We start from the raw sequence: 25,990 nt of genomic DNA, 5'->3' as shown, positions 1-25,990 counted from the left end.
GGAAGGCAGCCTGTCCACACTGCTTAGGGCATCTGGAGAGGCTAGAGCGATGGCTCTCAGGAGCCAAGAGAGACTCTTACATGGAGCCACTTTTCCAGTTAGGCAGCTGCAGTGTAGAGCCCCGGAATTTCCCCCACCAGCATGAGCTCAGTTGTTGATGACTGTGGTTGGCTTTTATGGTCTCTCTGAGTGTGGAGAATACTGCTTAGAGAATTGTGACAAAGACTATCTGCTAACCGAACTTACCCTTAGCCCCCATGCTAGCAGGGCCTGAACAGCCCAGTTCTAGCAAGAAGCCTGCTAGGTCTGTTCAGCACCCTTCACATCCCACTCTTGATACCAGTCACCCTCAAACTCTCCCACCTTCCCTTAGGTGATACCTGACCATCCTGGCCTGCCTTCAGCAAGAATCCTATCTAGCAAGAATTCTCCCTGCCCTTGATGTCTCCTCTTAGCAATCTTCCCTCTACCCTCCAATCCGATCCTTGGTGGTAAACCCCACCGTTCTTCTCGTATTCAGAGTCTCTTGCCCCTCTATCAACAATCTTGACACCTATCCCAATACTCCTGAATGAAGCCTTCCTTATCATTTTAACATGTGTCATAACAATCTTTTCTTTAACAATGGTTAGTGGGTTGAATGGTGGGCCCCAAAAGTTATGTCCATGTCCTAAGACTGGGAACCTATGAATATGACCTTACATGGCAAAAGAGTGGATGTTACCTTCTGGGGCCCTAAATGCAATCATATGTATCCCTATAAGAAAAAGGCAAAGGGAGTTTGGGACAGAGCACACAGAAGAGGGAACAGTGATGTGAAGACAGAGGCAAAGATGGGAGCAATGTGGCCTCAAGCCAAGAAACAGCTGCACCTCGGGGAGCTGGAAAAGTCAAGAACAAAACCTACCCTAGAGCCTCTGGAGGGAGCTTGCCTTGCCCACATCTGGATTTTGGATTCCTGGCTTCCACAACTGTGAGAGAATAAACTTCTGTTGTTTTTATGCCACCCAGTTTCTGTTCATTTGTTACAGCAGCCACAAGAAACTAATACAAAAAAAGAAGTTATGTTTTAGTCTGTTTGGATTGCTATAAAAAATACCACACACTGGGTGGCTTATAAAAAACATAAATGTTACAGGGAGTTCCCGTTGTGGCTCAGTAGAAATGAATCTGACTAGCGTCCACGAGGACAAAGGTTCAATCGCTGGCCTCACTCAGTGGGTTAAGGATCCGGCATTGCCGTGAGCTGTGGTGTAGGCTGCAGACTCAGCTTGGATCCTGAGTTGCTGTGGCTGTGGTGTAGGCCGGTAGCTGCAGCTCTGATTCAACCCCTAGCCTGGGAACCTCCACATGCCGTGGGTGTGGCCCTAAAAAGATCATTCATAGATAAATAAATAAATAAATAAGTAAATAAATAAGGTTGTTTCTCACGGCTCTGAGGACGGGAAGTCCAGGATCAAGGTGCCGGATGATTCAGTGTCTGACAAGGACTTGCCTTCGTTTCATCAATTGTGACTTTGCTGTGTCCCCACACGATGGGAGGAAGGATAAGGGAGCTCCTGGGGCGTCTTTGATGACGCCATTTATCCCACTCATGAGGGCTCCATCCTTACACTCCAGTCACCCCCCAAAGGCCCCACCTCCAAAGACCTTCACACTGGGCATTCCGTCTCCTCATATGCATTTGGAGGGGTGGGAACAAACCACAGCAAAGCGAGAAGTGGGTTTTGCAGTCAGCTAAAGTACTAATCCATTCATCCGTCGATGGGCATTTAGGTTGTTTCCAGGTCTTGGCTGTTGTGAATAGGGCTGCGATGAACATACGGGTGCATGTATCTTTTTCAATGAAATTCTCGTCTGGTTATATGCCCAAGAGTGGGATTGCTGGGTCATATGGTAGTTCTATATTTAGTTTTCTGAGGTATTTCCATAATGTTTTCCATAGTGGTTGTACCAGTTTACATTCCCACCAAGAGTGTAGGAGAGTTCCCTTTTCTCCACAGCCTCTGCAACACTTGTTATTTGTTGACTTGTTAATGATGGCCACTCTAACTGGTGTGAGGTTGTGCTGTGTCTGCATGTAGCCCCTCCCTCTACCTATAAAAGCTCTTACCCACTGACTATCAGTGGAGGAACTGGCCTTTGGACCTGAGTCTGCCCTCCTTCTCCCCATCACCCCCACCAGTTGCCCGACACCGAAATAAATAAACTTTCCTACCCACCAACCTTGCCTCTTTATTGACTTTATAGCTGCAAGCAAGTCAGACCTCACTTTTGGTAACACAGTGAGAAATACAAATTCAAGAATAAGACGTGGCGAGTGACTAGAGCAGCCCTCTCCAGCAGGCGGTGACCAGGCAGCCTTTGTGTTCTCCACGTGTCCACACAAGAGTGTAGCCGCAGAGGAACAAACAAACCTCAGCCTGTGGTTGTCGTCTAGTCACCCCATGTCAGGAGCTATCACCTGAGAGGTAGGACAATAAACTATCAAATGATCCTTTATAAACAAGGTAATTATTCAAACCACCAAGGAGGCCAGGCAGGAGTCAGCTACAAGCTTTGCAGCCCTATCTCCTGTTATTCCCTTTCACAAACTCCGCCTCTGGCCAGCCGGCTTCCTTCTCTCCCCTCTCCCCACTGGGGACTTTGCCTCCCCACCTGCACTCTCCCCCTCCCGCCAGAAACACCCTGCCTGCTGTAGTTCCTGCCCATGGAAATCCAGGCTTAGTTTTCCAGGGCTGTCATAACAAACTGCCACAAACTCGGTGACTTAAAACAGCAGTAATTTATTCTCTCAAGGGTCTGGCGGCCAGAGCTCCAAACTCAAGGTGTGGGCAGGCCTGCTCCTTCTGGAGGCCCTGGGGGAGGATCCCTTCCTGGCCGCCTCCAGCTACGGACAGCCACTGGGTTGCTCAACCATTTTTCCAAAGAAGGGAACATTTACAGGTCCCAGGGATTAGGACATGGACATAGATGTGGGGAGGACCAGCATCCAGCCCTCTACACAGGCCCAGCAGAGCCACCGCTCACCAGGAGCCTTCCCTGGTCTCATTTCCTGAACCTGAAGATGGTTTTTCTGTCCTCTCATAGGTATACACTGCAGCTATGTGCATGGAATCCGACTAGCCTGCTTCTCTTCCTGAGGTGGGCGCTCAGCGGGGAAAGGAGGGGATGATCACATGTCCTTGTCACTGCAGCCACCACACTGTCACACTAACCTTGTCTCCCCTAGCTGAGCATCTCAAGGTTAGGGTCCATGTCTTCCTGACCACAGCTCTTAAAAACAACAGCGGAGTTCCTGTCGTGGCGCAGTGGTTAACGAATCCGACTAGGAACCATGAGGTTGCGGGTTCGGTCCCTGCCCTTGCTCAGTGGGTTAACGATCCGGCGTTGCCGTGAGCTGTGGTGTAGGTTGCAGACGCGGCTCGGATCCCGAGTTGCTGTGGCTCTGGCGTAGGCCGGTGGCTACAGCTCCAATTCGACCCCTAGCCTGGGAACCTCCATATGCCACAGGAGCGGCCCAAGAAATAGCAACAACAACAACAACAACAACAAAAGATAAAAGATAAAAAAAAAAAAAAAAAAAAAACAGGTGCTTAAATGACAACTGATATTCATCAAACAAAAGAATAGATATACCTGAGTCACATGAGATGTGTTGTTGGGTACATTGCTGCTCATCGGGAGGTATCTGTGCTGCCCAGTGCATGGTGGGGAAGGTAAATATTTACAGGGTTCTCACCCATTCAACCAACAGCCTCTATCATTAACACCCATGAAGCTGATTTAATGACCCAGTAGCGGGCTGATAACCACAGTTTGAAAAACATTGACCCAGGTGATCGTTAAGGTTTTTTCTAAATTCTAGCATAACCAACACCTGGAAAAACAAACTGGCATGCAGTTGAATTGTGGTGATCTGATCAAGCAGAAAAGTACAATTAAGAAAGAATGCCTAAATATGTGCAAGGTGCTTGGAAGGCATTGGACAAAATAAAATGTGAACCTTGGGTAGGAAACTTTGGTCGTGCTGTCTGCGGGGAATATATGTGTTAAACAGAAACACAAACCCATTGGACAATACAGGCCACGTAATCCGTGGGTAGCAAGTTGTCCTAAGAGTTCTGGTCATTTTTGGTGGTTTCCTCAGCCCTCATCTTTTGGATCAATTTCCTCATCTCTAAGGCCTACGCAAGTCAACCTCAGCCTCCAGGTCTTCATAAAATCCTCATAAAAATATTTAAAGGTGGCCACACTTTCAGACAGTTTTCAAATTGGGATTAGACACAGAAACTTCCACAGGCCTGCAACCTCCTCATCCCTGCAACCTTCTCATCCCTGCTCACAGTTCCCCAGGCTCTGCTGCATCCCCACCCCCTGCTCTCAGTGGCTGTCCACCTCCCCATCAAATGTCATCCGATACAATCTTAAAGTATTCTCTTTCCTTAAGGACATGCTTATGTTGATCTGGGAAGCCAAAAAGCTTATAATATTTAAAAGGATGAACTTCTAATAATAAAAGTTTAGGCACAAGGGAATGAGGACACAGTTTAAGGAAAATCCATTATGTACCCCTTTCAAAACACACCAACTGGGGAGCCAGCCATCTACCTACTTGAAAGTGAGCCAGCCCAGGCTACAGATCTATCGCTCTACAGGCAGCTGGCATCCTTAATAATGAACAACTTCCTTCTGTTCTGTCAAGAGAAGAGACAAAGACATGATTCAGGGGCACTCAAATTGAATTACTGTCTTTGTTTAAGCCTTCCCTCTCAGATGGAGCTGTCAGCTGCAGCAGCCAGTGCAGGGAGGGGTGAACGCTCTCAAAAGTGAAGCTGGGAGTTCCCGTCGTGGCGCAGTGGTTAACGAATCCGACTAGGAACCATGAGGTCGCGGGTTCGGTCCCTGCCCTTGCTCAGTGGGTTAACGATCCGGCGTTGCCGTGAGCTGTGGTGTAGGTTGCAGACGCGGCTCGGATCCCGAGTTGCTGTGGCTCTGGCGTAGGCCGGAGGCTACAGCTCCGATTGGACCCCTAGCCTGGGAACCTCCATATGCCGCGGGAGCGGCCCAAGAAATAGCAACAACAACAAAAAGACAAAAGACAAAAAAAAAAAAAAAAAAAAAAAGTGAAGCTGTTCAAGTGCCCAAGGAGCCAACACATGGGGCTCTGCCTCCACTCCTTGCCCAGCCTTGTGGTTGAGCGAGACTCGAGTCTACCCTGATAAAGTCCCCACCAACGTTAGCAACCAAACCACCTCTAGAACAGAACTTTCAAACTGCAGGTCATGCAGGCCCATTTGTGGGTCATGAAAATAAGTTAGTGAGTCATAAGCAGCATTTTAGAGAATGAAACAGCACTGAAAATATCAGAGCATGATGGACGTGTTTTGGGAAACAACTATTTTCATGTGTGTGTGTGTTTTGATGGGTATGTGTACCTAATGGGTGACTATTGTAAAATAGACTTCTTCTAATGAGTCACAGTCAAAAGTCTGAAGCCACTATTCTTGAGTAAATGAATCAGGTATTCAATCCAAAGAAATAAATAATAAAAACATAACCTACGTTTCTTTTTGGAATGCCAATAATTACCAAAAGTACCTTGGACAGTGTCCACAAACCGAGCCAGCCTTTCCTGAGGATAGTTCTGGGGTTTGAAGATGTATTTTCAGAAATCTGAGAATTCTTGATGAGATATTTACATTTTGTGTTCCTAATATAACCTAGCAGAATCCTACGGGGCCTTCCCAGGACGGACCTCTCTGCCATACCCTCTGTTGTAGCTCCTTTCTGAAGCACCTAGAGAACAGGATCAGATATACATTTCCTGAGTTGTTTTACAGATGTTAAAACCACCACCAAATGGAAGAAACAAACTACTTTATGATTATGGACGCCTAAGGATTGATGATGTTAACCATCCTGTTACCTCAACATCAACCAATCAGAGAATTAATTGTACATGAGCCGACACACACCCTGTGACCCCTCTCCCTCGCTGGGTTTTAAAAATGCTTTGCTCTCCTAAAGCATCAGAAATAAAAGCAAAAATAAACCAATGGGACCTAATCAAACTGATAAGCTTTTGTACAGTAAAGGAAACCAAAAAGAAAACAAAAAGACAACTTACAGAATGGGAGAAAATAGTTTCAAATGATGCAACTGACAAGGGCTTAATCTCTAAAATATACAAGCAACTTATACAACAGCAAAAAAGCCAACAACCCAATGGAAAAATGATCAGAAGACCTGAAGAGACATTTTCCAAAGAAGATATACAGATGGCCAACAAACACATGAAAAAAATTCTCAACATCACTGATTATTAGAGAAATGCAAATCAAAACTACCATGAGGTACCACCTCACACCAGTCAGAATTGCCATTATTAATAAGTCAACAAATAAATGCTGGAGAGGGTGTGGAGAAGAGGGAACCCTCCTGCACTGTTGGTGGGAATAATGTAAGTTGGTAAAACCACTGTGGAAAACAGTATGGAGATACCTTAGAAAACTATACATAGAACTACCATATGGCCCAGCAATTCCACTCTTGGGCATATATCTGCACAAAACTTTCCTTGAAAAAGACACATGCACCCGCATGTTCATTGCAGCACTATTCACAATAGTCAAGACATGGAAACAACCTAAATCTTCGTGACAGATGACTGGATTAGGAAGATGTGGTATATACACACAATGGAATACTACTCAGCCATAAAAAAGAACAAAATAATGCCGTTTGCAACAACATGGATGGAACCAGAGACTCTCATGCTGAGTGAAGTCAGAAAGAGAAAGACAAATACCATATGATTTCACTTATATCTGGAATCTAATGTATGGCACAAATGAACCTTTCCACAGAAGAGAAACTCCTGGACTTGGAGAACAAACTTGCGGTTGCCAAGGGGGAGGGAGGGGGAGTGGGATGGATTGGGATTTTGGGGTTAACAGATGCAGACTATTGCCTTTGGAATAGATAGGCAATGAGATCCTGCTGTATAGCACTTGGAACTATGTCTGGTCACTTGTGATGGAGCACGATAATGTGAGAAAAAAGATTATATACTTTTATGTATAACTGGGTCACCATGCTGTACAGTAGAAAATTGACAGAACATTGTAAACCAGCTATAATGAAAAAATAAAATAATTTGAAAAAAAAAAAAAAACACTTTGCTGATTTAGAATGGATAAGCAATGACGTCCTATTGTACAGCACAGGGAACCATAGCCAATCTCTTGGGATAGACAATATAAGAAAAGGAATGCTTGAGGTTCCCGTTGTGGCTCAGGGGTTAACGAATCTGATTAGGAACCATGAGGTCACAGGTTCAATCCCTGGCCTTGCTCAGTGGGTTAAGGATCCAGCATTGCTGTGAGCTGTGGTATAGGTCTCAGACTCGGCTCAGATCCCACATTGCTGTGGCTCTGGCATAGCTCCAATTAGATCCCTGGCCTGGGAACCTCTATGTGCTGCAGGTTTGGCCCTAGAAAAGGCAAAAAAAAAAAAAAAAAAAAAAAAAAAAAAAAAAAAAAAGAAGAAATAAAAGGAATGTCGAGATTCCCATTTGTAGCTCAGCAGGTTATGGGTCCAACTAGTATCCATGAGGATTCAGGTTCAACCCCTGGCCTCGCTCAGTGGGTTAAGGATCCGGCATTGCCGTGAGCTATGGCTACGGTGTAGGTTGCAGACACAGCTCAGGTATGGTCTTGCTGTGGTTGTGGCATAGGCTGGCAGCTGCAGCTCTGATTTGACCCTTAGCCTGGGCGCTTCCATATGCTGTGGGTGCAGCCATAAAAAGCAAAAAAAAAGAAAGAAAAGGGATACATATATATGTATGACTGGGTCACCATGCTGTATAGGAGAAATTGTCACAACACTAAATCAACTATATTTTAATACTTTAAAATATACATATATGTAAAATAAAATAAAAAGCTTTGTTAAAACCCTTTAGGAAAGCCTGGGATATTTGGAGTCTGAGCGCCCCTCAACCCCAGTCCCCTGTTCCCCTTGCCCAGCCCTGCCATAAAACTTTCTCTGCTCCAAACCTAGACATTTCAGTTTGTTTGACCTCACTGTGCATTGGGCACATGAACTTGGGTTCAGTAATACTAATGAGAAGCTGAAGTGGTCATATCGGGAATCATCTGACTGTCGCCCTCATTATTGTGTTAGGTCATGTGGTTTAAATGTTCATGACTGCATTTGTGTTTATCATCAAATGCAGGTGGCTGGATTGCTGAGAACCACTCAGAAGCAGACTTTATCTAGCAATGCTGTATGAGACATGTGAAGGCCAGGCCAGGTCACGGCATGCTGGGCAGAGGGGTCTCAGTCACCTAACAGAGACAGTGGGTAGGAGAACTGTGTTATCAACAAGCAACTCATAGCACAGGCCTGCTGAGCCAGGAACCTGGGCCACAGCTCTCACTACGAAGTCCAGGAGCAAACACTGTGGATCCCATCTTTGCATACACCAACGGGCAACAATTTCTTCATGGTAAATGTAAAAGTAAGTGCAAGGAAGTGAATGATCTTCACAAAAAAACAGAATAAAAGGACTAACCTACTGTTTTGCAAGTTATATAGCTAATTTTGTGTACATTTCCTGTCATGTTGCTGGAGCTATTTTTTTCTTCCACTGTGCCTAGAAGTTAAATTTGGTTGGAGGGGCAAAGAGCATGAGGACTACATTTAATGGTTCTACATCACATCATCCCACACATAAACAGTTCCTGATCAATGGAGAGGAGTTGGAGCACAGAAAATATCACATGCAGGTGAACTACCTTGCTTTTTCGACTGTGGATGCTTTATCAAAGCTGTTTTGTGGCTACTTCATTTCCTTTTTTTTTTTTTTTTTGCCATTTCTTTGGGCCGCTCCCATGGCATATGGAGGTTCCCAGGCTAGGGGTCGAATCGGAGCTGTAGCCGCCGGCCTACGCCAGAGCCACAGCAACGCGGGATCCGAGCCGTGTCTGCAACCTACACCACAGCTCACGGCAACGCCGGACTGTTAACCCACTGAGCAAGGACAGGGACCAAACCCGCAACCTCATGGTTCCTAGTCGGATTCGTTAACCACTGCGCCACGACGGGAACTCCATTTCCTTAATTATGTTTGCCCAGAGCAATACTGTATGAGTTTATGTTCCCAATTATTGGGAAGGGGAGGTCCCAGAGCACATAGGATGTTAGAAGGAAGCCAAGCTGAGTTTTTTAATTCAGCTGAGAAAAGCTGGTAGGAGTGAATACTGAGAAATGAGAAAATACGGCAGTACGTATCTAAAGCCTCTAACGATCCAGAAATTCCACTTTTAGGAACCAATGGAAAAGTAGTAACTCTGGAGGTCAGAAAAGATCAAGTTGCAAGAAAGCCAGGGGTGGGTTAGCAGAGATGGCACAGTCACATAATGATGGTGATGCTGATGAGATGATGCCACCTCACGACACCGAGTGCCTACTTATGCAAGGCTCTATTCTAAGCACCCAACATCTATCTCCTCATTTAATTCTCAAACCAGACCAATGTGTGGGTATTACTATCCTCTCCACTTTACAGAAGAGTAGATGGAGGCACTGCAGCAGTTAAATAACTTGCCCAGCTACCAAGGAGCAAGATCCCAAATCCAACTCTAGCGTCTGTGCTCTTGGGCACTGTCCTCTAAATGGATTACCAGGAGTCAGGTAAAATGATGGAAGATCTATGTGATAGAAACGTGTTCATGAGATCGTGTGATGTAAACAAAGCAAGTTACAAACTATCATATACTGTAACCTCATTTTTGTAAAATTTTAAAGAATGGCAGAATATAGATCAAAATGTAGTAATTACAGGTAATTTTTATGTATTTGAATTTTCTTTAGATGAATTATTTTTTTCAATTGAAAACAACACATCAATTGAAAAACATGTTCCAGGTAATCTTACACTTTAGTCACTAAGATTGCACGTAGGTTACAACATCACAGCCAGTTTCTGGTGAGGATTAGTCACTCATCTTTCTATTGCTTTTTGCACAAAGATAAGTCTGAGAGAAGCTTTCTTGTGGGACTTTGATTTAATAGCACTTGACTGTCAAATAAAAATTTAATCACACCAAACTATCTAAGAATTCAGACTCCCCAGGAATCTTCATTCCAGCCCGAATCCCTTTCTGCCTCTGGTCTGGCCTCTGACAACAGGCGGGTGCATCTGCAAGCAACACGTGCCTCCACGATGACTCCCTTCCCAATAGACGTGACAGTGCCACTAGCTAGGCGGTGCGCTGAGATGGCTGTCCACACGGAAAAGTCCAGGGTCCTGGAGGCCAGCCCTCTTTTTCCCTTTGAGGAGAGGAGGACATGAAGGACAACCTAAAGCCAACCAAAACACCCAGACTGGCTCCCTACCTGTTTTTCCTGTGCTTAGAGCAGGGAACTCCCCCGGCCACAAAGCTCTGAATCTGAGATGGCAGGACATGAGTGTCCTGATCCAGCACAACTGGGTCTGACCTCACTTCCAGCAACACAGCACTTATCGCCAAATGTGAGATACAGACACCAAGTGTAATAATAATAGTTCAACACCGTTCTGGACACTTTCAATGCTCTGCTAGAGAACTTGAGAGAAACTGAGCTGAAAGAACCTCAGGGATCATCGGGTTCAGGGTCTCTCAGAGGGGGTACCACAGGCATTAAGGGTGGGCCAATTCTCCCCTGGGCCAGTGGCATTTCAGGATTTTTAGTATGGGGGCTCTTAACCATTAGTGCCCCCCAGGGCACTTCCCAGGGCCTCTGTAGGGATACTGCCACCCCAGTCAGTAACCACTGACCTGGTCCATTAGTCATTTACCCAAGGCCACCTAAGCAGCTAGAGTCAGATCCCCTGTCTCTTAACACTTAGTTTTGTGTTCTTTCCATTGCACCAGACTCCCCCAATTATACTCACTAGAGCATAAAACACCTAAAAATTAAGAACAGACTTCACACTTACTAATAGCATTTATGGCTTCTGGCCTGATTGTGTGAACCTTTCTTTCAATCTTGTTGTGGGTATTCCGATTTGGAAGCATAATTCTATTACTATAATTCCTCTAAAAGGACAAAAGAGAGTCTGAATAACCTCCAATCAATCGATATTCAAGGCTTCAGGATGCAATGTATACGGAACTCATACTGCGAAGATTATCTATACCAGAGAGAGATCTGGAGACGTCTGCACTTTATTAAGAAAATGCAGGCAGTCAGGGAAGTGAGTCCTACATAGGATAGCTTTTACCAAATAAAACCATTTACTTCAAGGTTTTTTCAAGTCTAGAATCTCTCACTCAACCTAGCACCCACTCTGAATGTAAAATCTAAACTTACATTTAAAATAATTCCTTACTAGTTCTTAAAGGACTTGTAAGAAAATCAGTCCAAAGCACGACACTGCCAACTGAAAAAAAATGCACAATGTGAGAGCTATGAGTTCAGTTTTATTTGGGGATTTACTGAGGACAATGGCCTGGGGGACAGCATCCGAGAGCTCTGAGGAACTGCTTTGAAGAGGATGGGGGGTCAGTATATATATATGATTTTGGTGACGGGGGTACAGGCAGTCAAGCACACATCCCAACAGTAGGCTGTTGCTAGGCACAAGGAGCAGAGGTCTCCGTTAATGACTTTAGTGCTTTTCTAAGTATGAGAATATGCAAGAATCTGGGTTCACAAAATTTTCTCCTAAAATTATCTAACTCTCTGAAGGCCCATTCTGCCAGTTTTTCCCAGAGTACAGAGTGCTTCATTCCTGACCTCCGTTCTTAACTCTTCTCAGGGTGTGTTAAAGGTCAGCAACTGCAGTGGCTAATGAACTAATCCTTGTAGAGCTAGATGGTGAGTGACATTCTTCAGCTGGCACATAAAAATTTTATCATTCACGCGATAACTTTAGGACACTAGCACTATGTAAACTCTTTCAATGAAGTTTCAGGGAGAGAAAAACCCCCAAACTTCAGCACCTTCATTTTTTGATACATAGAATTCTTCTAGTGGTGTATAATTTTTCCTTCACTTCTCTAACTTGTAAAGCACATAGTGATACTCCTTTTATGAGCCACACAATTTATCATCACCACAGGAACAGGGAGGGAGGACGACAGAAGGTAAGGAAGTTAGAGACAGAGAGAAAGAGAGAGGGGGCACCAGCCCACAAACTCCAGAAAGACAATGCCAAAAATAATGCTACAGAAATTTCAGGTAAAATTCAAAAAGTACTCCGAAACTATCATCCAGCATTAGATCTTGTATGTACACATACATGTGGGCAAACCTGATTGCTTCTTTTCTTACACCAAATCAATGATCACTTAGGACCATTCCTTTTCATTTCAAAAACCTTCACAGAACCTCAATCTACATTCAAGATGTGTGTGGTCCAGAGACTACTCCCACTGCATGTAGATGGGAGAAATTTCCAGTCCACAGTCACCGTCTCAGACAGCAGTTTTACAGCGGAGCCGATCCAGGACTTACCTCTGCAGCCAGGATGGCCTGCATCTCGCCGGGTGAAGCCTGCAGGCAGCTGTCCAAGGCTGGGGCTCCGTGTGGTCGTGTGGTCAGAGGGAAAGCAGGAAGGTCTTTGAATCAGCCCCGGGCCCTCTCATCATTTACATGTCAATGGTCAAACCGAAGCTCCCCTACCCGGCCCCTTCAGGCAGCCAGACCCTAGGTTTGGTCCTTCTCCCTTTCCACGGGGCCTTGAAGCTGCTGGCTGCCAGCAGGCATTTGGCAAACTCATTCTGAGGGATTTGTCACCCTCTTCGGAGCCCTGAACCTAGGTAAACACATCATAGGCTTTTCAAATTATCTGAGAACACCACGCTGGGAGAGATGAATGCTTTAGATAAGACCAACAAAATCAGAATTCCGAAAGGGGCCTGGCTTGAAAAATGAGCTGAAAGGAAGAGTTCAGAGAAATAGAGGTTCCCTCTTAATTTAGGCTCAGAGAGTAATTGCTCTGGGGTTTTAGCTTGTTTACAAGTCAATGAGACATCGGAGTGATGCCAGAAACAAACAAAGGAACAAACGTAACAATTTTAGGATTCTGTATCAGAAAGACAGTACTGAGAACCAAGGGGGATGGGGAAGAATGAGCGGCTGGTCTGCTTACTACTCTACAGAGGAGGGTGGGTAACCAGGAGGGCAGAAATCCTAGGAATCCTGTCCTACCAGGAAGAACTGATCTGGGCAGGTGGGGGGTGGGGAATGGCCATGCACAGTGTGGGAGGGGCACAAAGAGTACATTTATTCTGGGGGCTCCAGACAGCAGAACAAAGGGCTGATGATCGGTCAGAGGCAGCATCTGCATGAGCTCCGGGGAATTTTCTCACAATGAAAAACATTGGTCCCCAAGTCTAGTCAGCTGCAAGAGCGCATTCCTGCTGGGCCCCCTCCCCCTACAGCAGGTGCTGGGGAAGGCCCCCAGGCCCGCCTGGGGGAGGCTGCCTTCTCGGACTTCCTTAGCCTCTGATGTGAGAAGACCACCTTGAGGACAGGTTCTTGGGATCTTTCAAGCTGGAAGCAAGATGACTAAGAAAAATATGGGTTTAGGAGGAGTTCCCGTTGTGGCTCAGCAGTAACACACCCAACTAGTATCCATGAGGATACGGGTTCGATCCCTGGCCTTGCTCCCTCCTTACTGTGGCTGTGATGTAGGCCGGCGGCTACAGCTCCGATGGGACCCCCTAGCCTGGGAACCTCCATATGCCTTGGGTGCGGCCTTAAAACAACAAACAAAAAATAAAAATATGGATTTAAAAAGTGGCATAATCTGTGTAACGTACAAAGATTGATTTCTCTTGGGATGAGGCCACTCTTATAAAGCTAAAAAACAGTCCAAGCATTAGTCATTTCTGAAATTACAAAATGCAGATCCATGACCCATTTATTACGGTTTGAAAATGGCAAGGTTGGCTTCCATTCCCTTAAATTCCTTTTCCTTTCTCTCCCCATTTCTCAAAAAAGCTGCTGATATAATTTGGGTCACTTACAGCACTTACGTTTACAAAGTGTTTTACGGTCAATTGAATCTTATGAATATTTCATAGGACAGGATCTCTGCTGGTTCAGGACTTAGCAGCAGAGGAAAGGAGGGAGTTCTAGGGAATGCCTTCACAGTGTCTCTGCAGGGGACCACGTGACCTCCAACGGTGTCCGCCTCACGAAGAGCAATGGTTAAAAAAAACTCTGAGCTTATTACCTCTCCGCCTATGTTGTGAGAATCACGAGAACTGCTCTGACCCACACTGCCCCCTGGCACTGTTCTGGGTACAAAGCAGACTCAGAGGAGACTTCAAGCATCTTCAAGTAGTAGAACCAGCAGCAAAACCACCAGCCTCAGCACATCATCTCATGATATTACTACAAAACAGCTACCGATTCTTACTTCTCTAAAGTCAGCAGAGAAAATGCACAAGACGTGTATACAAAATTTTAGTAATTACCACAAATCGCCCTCCCAAGAGATTTCACTAATTTATACTCACACCAGTATCTTATGGAAGAGCTCATTCTCCTACCTGTCCAGCATGGACATAATCAGTCTCTATTTCATGCTTTGCTTATCTTTGAGTACTTGATAGACCAAAAAAAAAAAAAAAAATCTCATTTTTGCTTACTTTTGTATCTCACTTATCATTACCTTTTTTAAATGCCAGAGAAAAAATGTGGAGAAACATCCTAAATTGCTGACCATGGCTGTTCATCTTGTGGGGCAGGAACATAAGAGACTCAAACTTTATACATTATGTGCTTCTGCAGTGTTTAAAATATGTATAACTTTGCTTTTTTTCTGATTGCAAAAGTAAGGTTTGTTGGTTTTTTACTTTTTAGGGCCGCACCTGTGGCATAAGGAATTTCCCAGGAGAGGGGCTGAATTGCAACTACAGCTGCCAGCCAGAGCAATGCCAGATCCAAGCAGTGTCCATGACCTATACTGCAGCTCACGGCAATGCCAAATCCTTAACCCACTGAGTGAGACCAGGGATCGAACCTGCATCTTTACCGACACTATGTCAGGTTCTTAACCTACTGAGCCACAATAGGAACTCCAAGGGTTTTTTTTTCCTTTAATTTTTTAAAAAATTTTAATTGTTTTGCTTTTTAGGACCTCATCCGAGGCATATGAATGTTCCCAGGCTAAGGGTTGAATCAGAGCTTGTTTAGCGACCGGCCTACGCCACAGCCACGTCAGATCCGAGCCACATCTGTGACCTACACCACAGCTCATGGCAACACCAGATCCTTACCCCACTGATTGAGGCCAGGGATCGAATCCGCATCCTCATGGTTCCTAGTCAGGTTCATGTCCACTGCACCACGATGGGAACTCAAGTTTTTTTTTCTTAAAGTAACTAGTGAGTGGGACATTTTTTTAAAAATTACATTGCTGTTTACTGTTTATTCCGTGTCAATCAATTAAGCAAGGCACCCTTCGGGGGTAGAGAACACAAAACTGATTCAGGTGAGTCCTTGTTCCTTGATGCTCAACTATCTGGTTGAGTCAATAAAATGTAGTCACACTCACTTTTAAAATGAAAACGACAATAATACAAGGCTTGTTAGCAAACTCTTCTCTCACTGGGACAGAACACCATCACTCCTGACCTGGCTCCTTCATGCACCCATGTGCCCAGCTTGTCACCATGATTGCGGGGTTCTGTCACTCTAGTACAGTAGGTAGGCCACCAACATAAGTAGGATTTAGAGTCTGGCAGAGGGTGGAGGGCAGGAGTCATTTTGAAAGAAGCTTGGAATAGAACAGAAATAGCTGACTTGGAAGGCTGATCTTATGGGGAGAGTGAGATTTCAGACAGACAATGACCTAGGAGAGTGTAAACAGAGGCCGAGATTTCAGACAGACAATGACCTAGGAGAGTGTAAACAGAGGCCAATGCACACATCTGTTGCTGAGAAACCAGCCCAGAAACTGCGTGGGCAAGTCTATGAGGGTACAACGCCCTTTAAGCAGATTTTTCTCAGATGGAGGGAAGAGTCTACGGAGGCAGGGTCTTCCATCTCCAATGATACAAACCACACCTTACTGCCCAGGAAAGGTACAGTCTTCAAAAGACAGCAGTGCTGAACTGTTTTAACATACCACAATGAATATAAAAGACTTTAATAAATCAAAATGATTTGTTCATAAATTTCACTTGACTGTTAATGGGAATGCAAATCAGCATTTCTGAAAAACAATTTGACCTTTGAGACTGTAATTCTATATATAGGACTCCATTGTGAAGAAAATAATTCTAATTATGGAAAAAGCTTTCTACAAAAGATGTACATGACAGTGTTTACAAGAGCAAAACATAGGAAACGGTATCAGGGAGACTGCTATCCAGTAAAAGAAAATGATTTAATAAGCCAGGAAACCTCCACCCGCTAGAATATTATACTGCCCTGAAAATGATGCTTCAAGGTTGACATTCTTGTCTAAGTAGTGCATTACTGGGACTCTATCCTACAGAAGTAATCCAAAAAACACAGGGAAGTGAAAATACCCAATAACTGGTTATTACAAACTCAGCTCAAGTGGTACTTCTCCTGGAAAGTCTGCCCTTACCTACCCCTGGCCCAGCTCTGGGCTCCCATGATGCCCTGTGCACCACCCATCACAGCATGACCCCAGGGCTCTATACCTGTGAGTTAATCCAAGAACCTTAAAGTCAGGGAACTTGACTTTGTTAATTTAGTATTCCCAGCCCAGCACATTGCCTGGCACAAAGTAAATATGCATCCAAAATCTGTATTATGTAAGGTTATATCATCAATGTATTCATTTGTTAGGGTAGCCATAACCCAAATATTGCAAACTGGGTGACCTAAACAACAGTCACAGTATGTTGTCTCATAATCTTGGTGGTTACGAGTCTGAAATAAAGGTGTCTGAGCAGGGCTAGTTCCGCCTGGGAACTGTGAGGGAAGGATCCACCCCAAGCTTCTCTCCGGGACTGTGGATGGCTGTTGCTTTTGTGTCTCTTCCCTGTGTGTGTCTGTCTCCAGATTTCCTCTTTTCCTACAGATATCAGTTATTCTGAACTAAGGCCCACACCACGAACTTCACTTTAACCTGACTGCCACCTGACTGCCTCTATAGAGACCTTATCTACAAATAAGGACACAATCTGAGGTAGAGTTAGGACTTTCACATGTGAATTCAACCCATAACATCAGCAAAACTGGAGATTTCACAATAAAAGGAAATGCTTGTTTTATACTATTTAGTAGGAAAAAAGAAATATATTTATGTATACAGCAAGAGTTCTTTTTTTTTTTTTTTTTTTTTTTTTTTTTTTTTTTTTGTCTTTTGAGGGCTGCACCCGTGGCATATGGTAGTTCCCAGACTAGGGGTCTAACTGGAGTTGTAGCCACCGGCCTTCACCACAACGACGCCAGATCCAAGCCATGTCTGAGACCTCTACCACAGCTCATGGCAACACTGAATCCTTAATCCACTGAGCGAGGCCAGGGATCAAACCCACATCCTCATGGTTCCTACTCACGTTCATTTCCACTGCGTCACGACAGGGACTCCCAGCAAGAGTTCTTAAGTTGGATTTTTAAAAAAATTTTAGAATCTAGGAGTGCCCATTGTGGTGCAGTGGTTAATGAATCTGACTAGGAACCATGAGGTTGAGGGTTCGATCCCTGGCCTCCCTCAGTGGGTTAAACGATCTGGCGTTGCCGTGAGGTGTGGTGTAGGTTGCAGACGCAGCTCAGATCCCGCATTGCTGTGGCTCTGGCATAGGCCGGTGGCTACAGCTCCGATTAGACCCTTAGCCTAGGAACCTCCGTATGCCATGGAAGCGGCCCTAGAAAAGGCAAAAAGACAAAAAAAAAAAATTTAGAATCCATGACCATGTCCAAATTAAGAACCACTGACGGTACAGATCTTAAAAAAAAATGTTTTTGGTCACACCCATGGCATGCAGAAGTTCCCGGGCCAGGGATCAACCCTGAGCTGCAGCAGTGACAATGCGAAATCCTTAACCACTAGGCTACCAGGGAACTCCTGGAATTTTTTTTAAATATAAAAATGTGAAGATAATAAACCAAAATGTTAATAGTATATGCCTCTGGGTGATAGGAGTTTAGATAGTGGGGGGGAGGATCAAGATGGTGGAGGAGTAAGAAGATGTCTCGCTCAACTTCTCCCACAAACACATAGAAAAAAACCCACTATCTACATAGAGAACAATTTGCACAGAACATCTACTGGACGAAAAACAGCTAGAAGCCCTCCACATAACTGGGTAGAAGAAAAGAAGAAAAACGAGAGAGAAAAGGAATCAGGACAGGACTAGCACGCCTGAGAAGGAGCTGTTAAAGAGGAAAGGAACCTGTACACTGAGAAGCCACTGAACCACAGGGAGATCAGCCGAGACGGAGGGACCTCAAAGTTGCCAAGGAAAGTGCAGCAGCTGGACTGAGGAGGGCAGAGCCAGAGTGAGAGCCACACAGATCATTTGCACCACCGCCCCAGACACCACGACCTGAGACATTCGGGTGGGGGCTGGGCACTGAGACTCAGGCTCTGGAGGTCAGTTCCAAGTGCCAAGGGAACCTGGGAGGAGGTCTGGGCTCATGGGAGAAGCAGGGAAGGGGGAGAGGAGGAGGGGCAGACCGCCACAGAATCTCTTTTCCCGCACACTCTCAGACTCTCAGAGGGTATGGGATCTCTGGCAAAGGCTACAGATGGTGAGAGGCCACTTGCTCAGGCTCTGGGAGACCAGGTGCCTCTTGTCTGGGCCAAATACAGTGTGGGGGGAGGCAAAGCGTGATGCAATGACTCTTGCATGATCTACAGGCTTCAGGCATTAGGGACAAACCAGAGCAGTCACCTCAGACACCAGAGGGAGGCATGGCCCGCCACAACAGGCACCACCTGAAGCCCCACTGGCACCACTGCAGAGGTCGGCAAAAAAGACGGCACTACAACTTAGCACCACTCTTGGTTACTCTCACTCCCCTGGGAACACACCTGCCCTGCTGCTGTCCCTGCCAAACGCTCTTGGTGCACCCACAGATGCCTAATCACTGTCATTTCCCAGGACCCGGCCACTAGGAGCAGCCTGTGCAGCACCTCCTGCACGGGCTAAGCAGGACAGGATGCTTCTTCTGTGGTCTACAGGTGGCAGGAGCAAACCACCGCAGTTACCTCTGACTCCAGAGGTGGGCATGGCCCACCACCACTAGGGGTCCCTGAATAAGCACCACTTGCAGCCCCAATCACCTCAGAGAGCACCACAGAGGAGGGCATTACAACAAAACACCACCCGTTGTTGCTCTCACTCCCCGGGGAACTCACACACATACCCTGCCACTACCATGCCAAATATTCGAGGCATGGCCTAAATCTTCCTGAGGCTCATTACTACTTCCCAGGGCCCTGCAACTAGGAGTAGCCTGCACCACCTTCCTGCAGTCAAGAGTTCAGCAATAAGGCAATAACCACCAGCCCTGCCCATTGCTTCCTTCTCCCTGGAAACACACACAGCACCCTATCAATGGGACAAGAGCCTGCTCACAATGAGGAAAGAGACAGCAAATATCCAAACTCCCACACCAAAAATAAATAGTAAACCCCCATAAAATACAAAGGGGTGCTCTTGCATAGAAATAGCCCTCGGAGACTACAGTAGTTGGTTTCCCTAAACTCACAGAATAAGAAAAATATAAGCAAAATGAAGAAGCTCAGGAACCATTTCCAGTTAAAAGAACAAGAGAACTCACCTGAAGCAGCAAACAATGAAACAGACCTCTGCAGTCTAAGAGACACTGAGTTCAAAAAGGAGATAGTGAAAATACTGAAAGAATTCAGGGTGAACATGAAGGAATTAAGAGCAGATATAAACAGTAATGCAGATTACTTTAGAAAGGAATCTATAAGGAGGAGCCACGAAAAATTAGAAAATTCACTTGCAGAGATGCAAACTGAGTTAAAGGCACTAAAGAGCAGAATGAATAATGCAGAGGAACAAATTAGTGACTTGGAGGACAGAATAATGGAAATCACCAAATCGAACAGCAGACAGAAAACCAAATGAAAAAACATGAAAGCAATATAAGAGATCTATGGGATAATACAAAATGGGCCAATCTACACATAATAGTGGTTCCAGGAGGAGAAGAAAAAGAAAAGGGAATTGAAAATATATTTGAAGAAATTATGTCTGAAAACGTTCCAAATCTAAAGGAAACCCAGATATCAAGATACAGAAAGCACAGAGGGCCCCAAACAAGTTGAACCCAAAGAGGCCCACACAAAGACATATTGTAATAAAAATGGCAAAAGTTAGTTAAAGAGAGGATTCTAAAGGCAGCAAGAGAAAAACAAAACGTTTAATTATAAGGGAACCCCCATAAGGCTATCAGCTGATTTCTCTACAGAAACACTATGGGCCATAAGAGAGTGGCAAGATATATTCAAAGTTCTAAAAGGGAAAGATTTGCATCCTAGAATACTCTACCCAGCAAGAATATCATTTAAAATAGGAGATATAAAAAATTTCTTAAGGACACAGTGAACTTCTTTGTAGAACAGATACTGACTTACAGACTTTGAAAAACTTACGGTTTCCAAATAAGATACGTTGGGGGGTATGGGGATGTCCTGGGGGTTTGGGATGGAAATGCCATAAAATTGGGTTGTGATGATCATTGTACAATTACAAATGTAATAAAACTCATTGAGTAATTAATTAAAAAAGAATTTCTCCAACAACAAAAACTAAAAGTACAGCAATACTAAACCATTCTAAAAGAAATATTGAAGGGACTTCTCTAAATAAAGAGAAGAAACAGGATGGAGGAAATCACAATTAGAAAGCAACCGCTTAAATAAACCAGTAGACAGATCTAAAAGGAAAAAAAAAAGAACTATTGTAAACGAGATGATAAACACAAGCAACAGCAAAAGGACAACACGAAGATGTTAAAAAAGGATTTCAAAATCATAAAACGTGGGGAAGGAAAGGAGAAACATAGAATCAACTGGAAAACAAGGTTTAAGATGGCAATAAATATATATCAATAATTACCTCAAATGTCAATGGACTGAATGCTCCAATCAAAAGACAGAGAGTGGCAGACTGGATAAAAAAGCAAGAGCCCTACAATACGCTGCTACAAGGGGCTCACCTTAGGGCAAAGGACACAAATCAAAAGTGAGAGGATGGGAACAGATACTTCATGCCAATGGAAGAGACAGGAAAACAGGAGTTGCAATACTCATACCAGACAAAATAGACTTTAAAACAAAGGCCATAAAGAAAAAGAAGGACACTATCTAATGATAAAATCATCCATTCAAGAAGAGGATATTACAATCATCAATATACATGGCCCTAATATAGGAGCACCCAAATACATACAACAAAGACTAACAGACATAAAAGGAGAAACTGATGGAAATACAATAATAGTAAGAGATTTTAACACCCCACTCACATCAATGGACAGATCTCCTAGACAGAAAATCAACAAGGCAACAGAGATCCTAAATGATGCAATAGAAAAGTTAGACTTAATTGACAGTTTCAGGACATTACATCTAAAACAAATCAGAATATACATTTTTTTTCAAGTGTACATGGAACATTCTCAAGGCTTGACCAACCTCAACAAATTTAAGAGTATAGAAATTATTTCAAGTATCTTTTCTGACCACAATGGCATGAAGCTGGAAATCAACCACAGGAAAAGAAATGAGAAAAAACTGACTATATGGAGACTAAACAACATGCTACTAAAAAACCAATGGGTCAATGAGGAAATCAAACAGGAATTTAAAAAATACCTTGAGACAAATGATAATGAAAACACAACTGTTCAAAATCTATGGGATGCCACAGAAGCAGTGCTTAGAGGGAAGTTCATAGTGATACAGGCCTTCCTCAGAAAAGAAGAAAAATCTCAAATTGAAAACTTAGGTACCACACCTCACACCAGTCAGAATGGCCATCATTAATAAATCTACAAATAACAAATGCTGGAGAGGGTGTGGAGAAAAGGTAACCCTCCTGCACTGTTGGTGGGAATGTAAATTGGTACAACCACTATGGAAAACAGTATAGAGGTACCTTAGAAAACTAAATATAGAACTACCTTATGACACAGCAATCCCACTCTTGGGCACGTAACTGGACAAAACTTTCCTTGAAAAAGACACATGCACCCGCATGTTCACTGCAGCACTATTCACAATAGCCAAGACATGGAAACAACCTAAATCTCCATGATAGATGATTGGATTAGGAAGATGTGGTATATATACACAATGGAATACTTCTCAGCCATTAAAAAAAGAACAAAATAATGCCATTTGCAGCAACATGGATGGAACCAGAGACTCTCATACTGAGTGAAGTAAGTCAGAAAGAGAAAGACAAATACCATATGATTTCACTTATATCTGGAATCTAATATAGGACACAAATGAACCTTTCCACAGAAGAGAAACTCATGGACATGGAAAACAGACTTGTGGTTGCCAAGAGGGAGGAGGAGGGAGGAGGAGGAAGGAGGAGGGACTGGGAATGTGGGGTTAATAGATGTAAACTATAGCCTTTAGAATGGATAAGCAATGGGATCCTGCTGTAAAGCATTTGGAGCTATGTCTGGTCACTTGTGATAGTGCATGATAATGTGAGAAAAAAGAATGTATACATGTATGTGTGACTGGGTCACCTTGCTGTACAGCAGAAAACTGATAGAACAATGTAAAATAGCTATAATGGAAAAAAATAAAAATCACTATAAAAAAATCAAATTGATAACTTAACCTACCACCTAAAAGAATTAGAAAAAGAAGAACAAACCAAATCTAAGGTCAGCAGGAGAAAGGAAATCATAAAGATCAGAGAGGAAATCAATAAAATATAGATTCAAAAAAAATAAGAAAAAAAATCAATAAAACCAAGAGCTGGTTCTTTGAAAGGGTAAAGAAAATTAACAAAATTCTGGCAAGACACATCAAGAAGAAGAAAGAAACAACACAAATAAACAAAATAAGAAGTGAAAAAGGAGAAATTTCAACAGATACTGCAGAAATACAAAAAACCATAAGAGATTATTATGAACAATTACATGCTAACAAATTTGACAACCTAGAAGAAATGGACAACTTTCTAGAGACATACAGCCCACCAAAACTGAATCAAAGAGAAATAGATCAATTGAAATAAGAAGAAACAGATCAACTGAAAAGACCAATCACTAGAAATGAAACTGAATATGTAATAAAAACACTCTATACAAACAATAGTCCAGGACTGGATGGGTTCACAGGTGAATTCTACCAAACATACACAGAGGAACTTACACCCATCCTTCTGAAACTCTTCCAAGAGGCTGAAGAAGGAACACTCCCAAAGACATTCTACGAAGCCACCATCACCCTAATACCAAAACCAAAGACACTACCAGAAAAGAAAACTATAGACCAATATCTTTGATGAATATAGACGCAAAAATTCTCAACAAAATTTTAGCCAACCAAACCCAACAACATATAAAGACCATATACCAATTAAAGACCTAGATATAAGACCAGACACTGTAAAACTCTTAGAGGAAAACACAGGCCAAACACTCTCTGACATAAACAACAGCAACATCTACTCAGATCCACCGCTTAGAGTAAGGACAACAAAAACAAAAATAAATGGGACCTAATAAAACTTAAAAAGTTTCTGCACAGCAAAAGAAACCCTAAACAAAATGAAAAGACAACCCACAGAATGGGAGAAAATATTTGCAAATGAATCAACTGACAAGGGATTAATCTCCAAGATTTATAAACATCTTCTGCAGCTCAATACCAAAAAAAAACAAACAACCCCATCAAAAAATGGGCAGAAGATCTAAACAGACAGTTCTCCAGAGAAGACATACAGATGGCCAAAAAACACATGAAAAGATGTTCAACATCACTCATTATTAGAGAAATGCAAATCAAAACCACTATGAGGTACCACCTGACACCAGCCAGAATGGCCATCATCCAAAAGTCTACAAACAGTAAGTGCTGGAGAGGGTGTGGAGAAAAAGGAACCCTAGTACACTGTTGGTGGGATTGTAAATTGGTGCAACCACTGTAGAAAGCAGTATGGAGATGCCTCAGAAAACTAAACATAGAACTACCATTTGATCCAGCAATCCCACTCCTGGGCATCTATCCAGAGAAAACCATGACACGCAAAGACACACGTACTCCGATGTTCATTGCAGCACTATTTACAATAGCCAAGACATGGAAACAACCTAAATGTCCACCGACAGAGGAGTGGATCAAGAAGATGTGGTATGTATACATAGTGGAGTATTACTCAGCCATTAAAAGGAATGAAATACCGGCATTCTTAGCAACATGGATGGGCCTAGAAATTATCATGCTAAGTGAAGTCAGTCAGACAATGAGACACCAACATCAAATGCTTTCACTGACACGTGGAATCTGAAAAAAGGACAGAATGAACTTCTTTGCAAAACAGATACTGACTCACAGACTTTGAAGAACTTAGGGTTTCCAAAGGAGACACTTTGGGGGATGGGGGGATGCGCTGGGTTGTGGGCTGGAAATCCTATAAAATTAGATTGTGATGATCATTGTACAACTATAAATGTAATAAATTCATTGAGTAATAAAAAATTTTTTAAAAAAAGATCATATACCATGACCAAGTGGGATTCATCCCAGGTTCACAAAGATGGTTCAACATATGCAAATCAATCAAAGTCATATACCACATTAACAAAGAAAAGTCAAAAACCACATGATTATCTCAAAAGATGCAGAAATAGCACTTGATAAAGTCCAATATCCATTCATGATAAAAACTCTTACCAAAGTGGGTGTAGAGGGAACATACCTTAACATAATAAAAGCCATTTATTATTAGAAAAGGAATATAAAAGTACAATACCTTTTAAAATCACATCCCCCAAAATTAAATATTTTGGAATACACCTGACCAAGGAGGTGAAAGACTTATATGCTGAGAACTATAAAACATTCATCAAGGAAATTAAATGAGGATTCAAAGAAATGGAAAGATATTCAATACACCTGGTTTGGAAGATTATAATAAAAATGGCCATACTATCCAAAGCAATCTACAGATTCAATGCAATACCTATCAAATTACCCATGACATTTTTCAAAGAACTAGAACAAAAAATCCAAAAATTTATATGGAACCACAAAAGACCCACAAAAAACCAAGCAGGAGGCATAACTCCCCCAGACTTCAGGCAATATTACCAAGCTACAGTAATCAGGATAGTGTGGTACTGGTACCAAAACAGACATACAGGAGTTCCTGTCGTGGCGCAGTGGTTAACGAATCCGACTAGGAACCATGAGGTTGTGGGTTCGATCCCTGCCCTTGTTCAGTGGGTTAACGACCCGGCGTTACCGTGAGCTGTGGTGTAGGTTGCAGACGCGGCTCGGATCCCGAGTTGCTGCGGCTCCGGCGTAGGCCGGTGGCTGCAGCTCTGATTAGACCCCTAGCCTGGGAACCTCCATATGCCGCGGGAGTGGCCCAAGAAGTACCAAAAAGACAAAACAAAACAAAACAAAAAAAACAGACATACAGACCAATGGAACAGAACAGAGAACCCAGAAATAAATCCAGACACTTATGGCAATTAATCTTCAACAAAGGAGGCAAGAATATAAAATGGGAAAAAACAGTCTTTTCAGCAAGTTGTGCTGGGAAAACTGGACATCTGCACATAAATCAATGAAACTGGTACACACCCTCATACCATGCACAAAAATAAACTCAAAATGGCTTAAAAACTTAAATGTAAGACAAGACACCATCAAACTCCTAGAAGAGAACATAGGCAAAACATTCTCTGACATCAACCGTACAAATGTTTTCTTAGGTCAGTCTCCCAAGGCAACAGAAATAAAAACAAAAATAAACCAATAAGACCTAGTCAAACT

The 25,990-nt window shown here is 43.3% G+C and overlaps 1 protein-coding gene across 5 annotated transcripts in view; it reads right to left on the bottom strand.

Moving 5' to 3' along the window:
- ANKRD6 (ankyrin repeat domain 6) overlaps positions 1-25,990 on the bottom strand; it is a 210,316-nt gene that overhangs the window by 132,406 nt on the left and 51,920 nt on the right. The window contains exon 1 of one of the 5 annotated variants that reach the window (XM_021089994.1): positions 12,508-13,683. The exons of the other annotated variants lie outside the window; for them this stretch is intronic. The gene's annotated coding sequence lies outside the window, so the exon portion shown is untranslated. Of the gene's footprint in view, positions 1-12,507; positions 13,684-25,990 lie in introns of those variants that run through there. 5 annotated transcript variants of the gene reach the window in all.

The sequence above is a fragment of the Sus scrofa genome, chromosome 1 (assembly GCF_000003025.6).
Source record: "Sus scrofa isolate TJ Tabasco breed Duroc chromosome 1, Sscrofa11.1, whole genome shotgun sequence".
Classification (NCBI taxonomy): domain Eukaryota; kingdom Metazoa; phylum Chordata; class Mammalia; order Artiodactyla; family Suidae; genus Sus; species Sus scrofa.
Note: the sequence above shows the minus strand (reverse complement) of the source record. Positions and strands in the feature narration are given on the sequence as shown.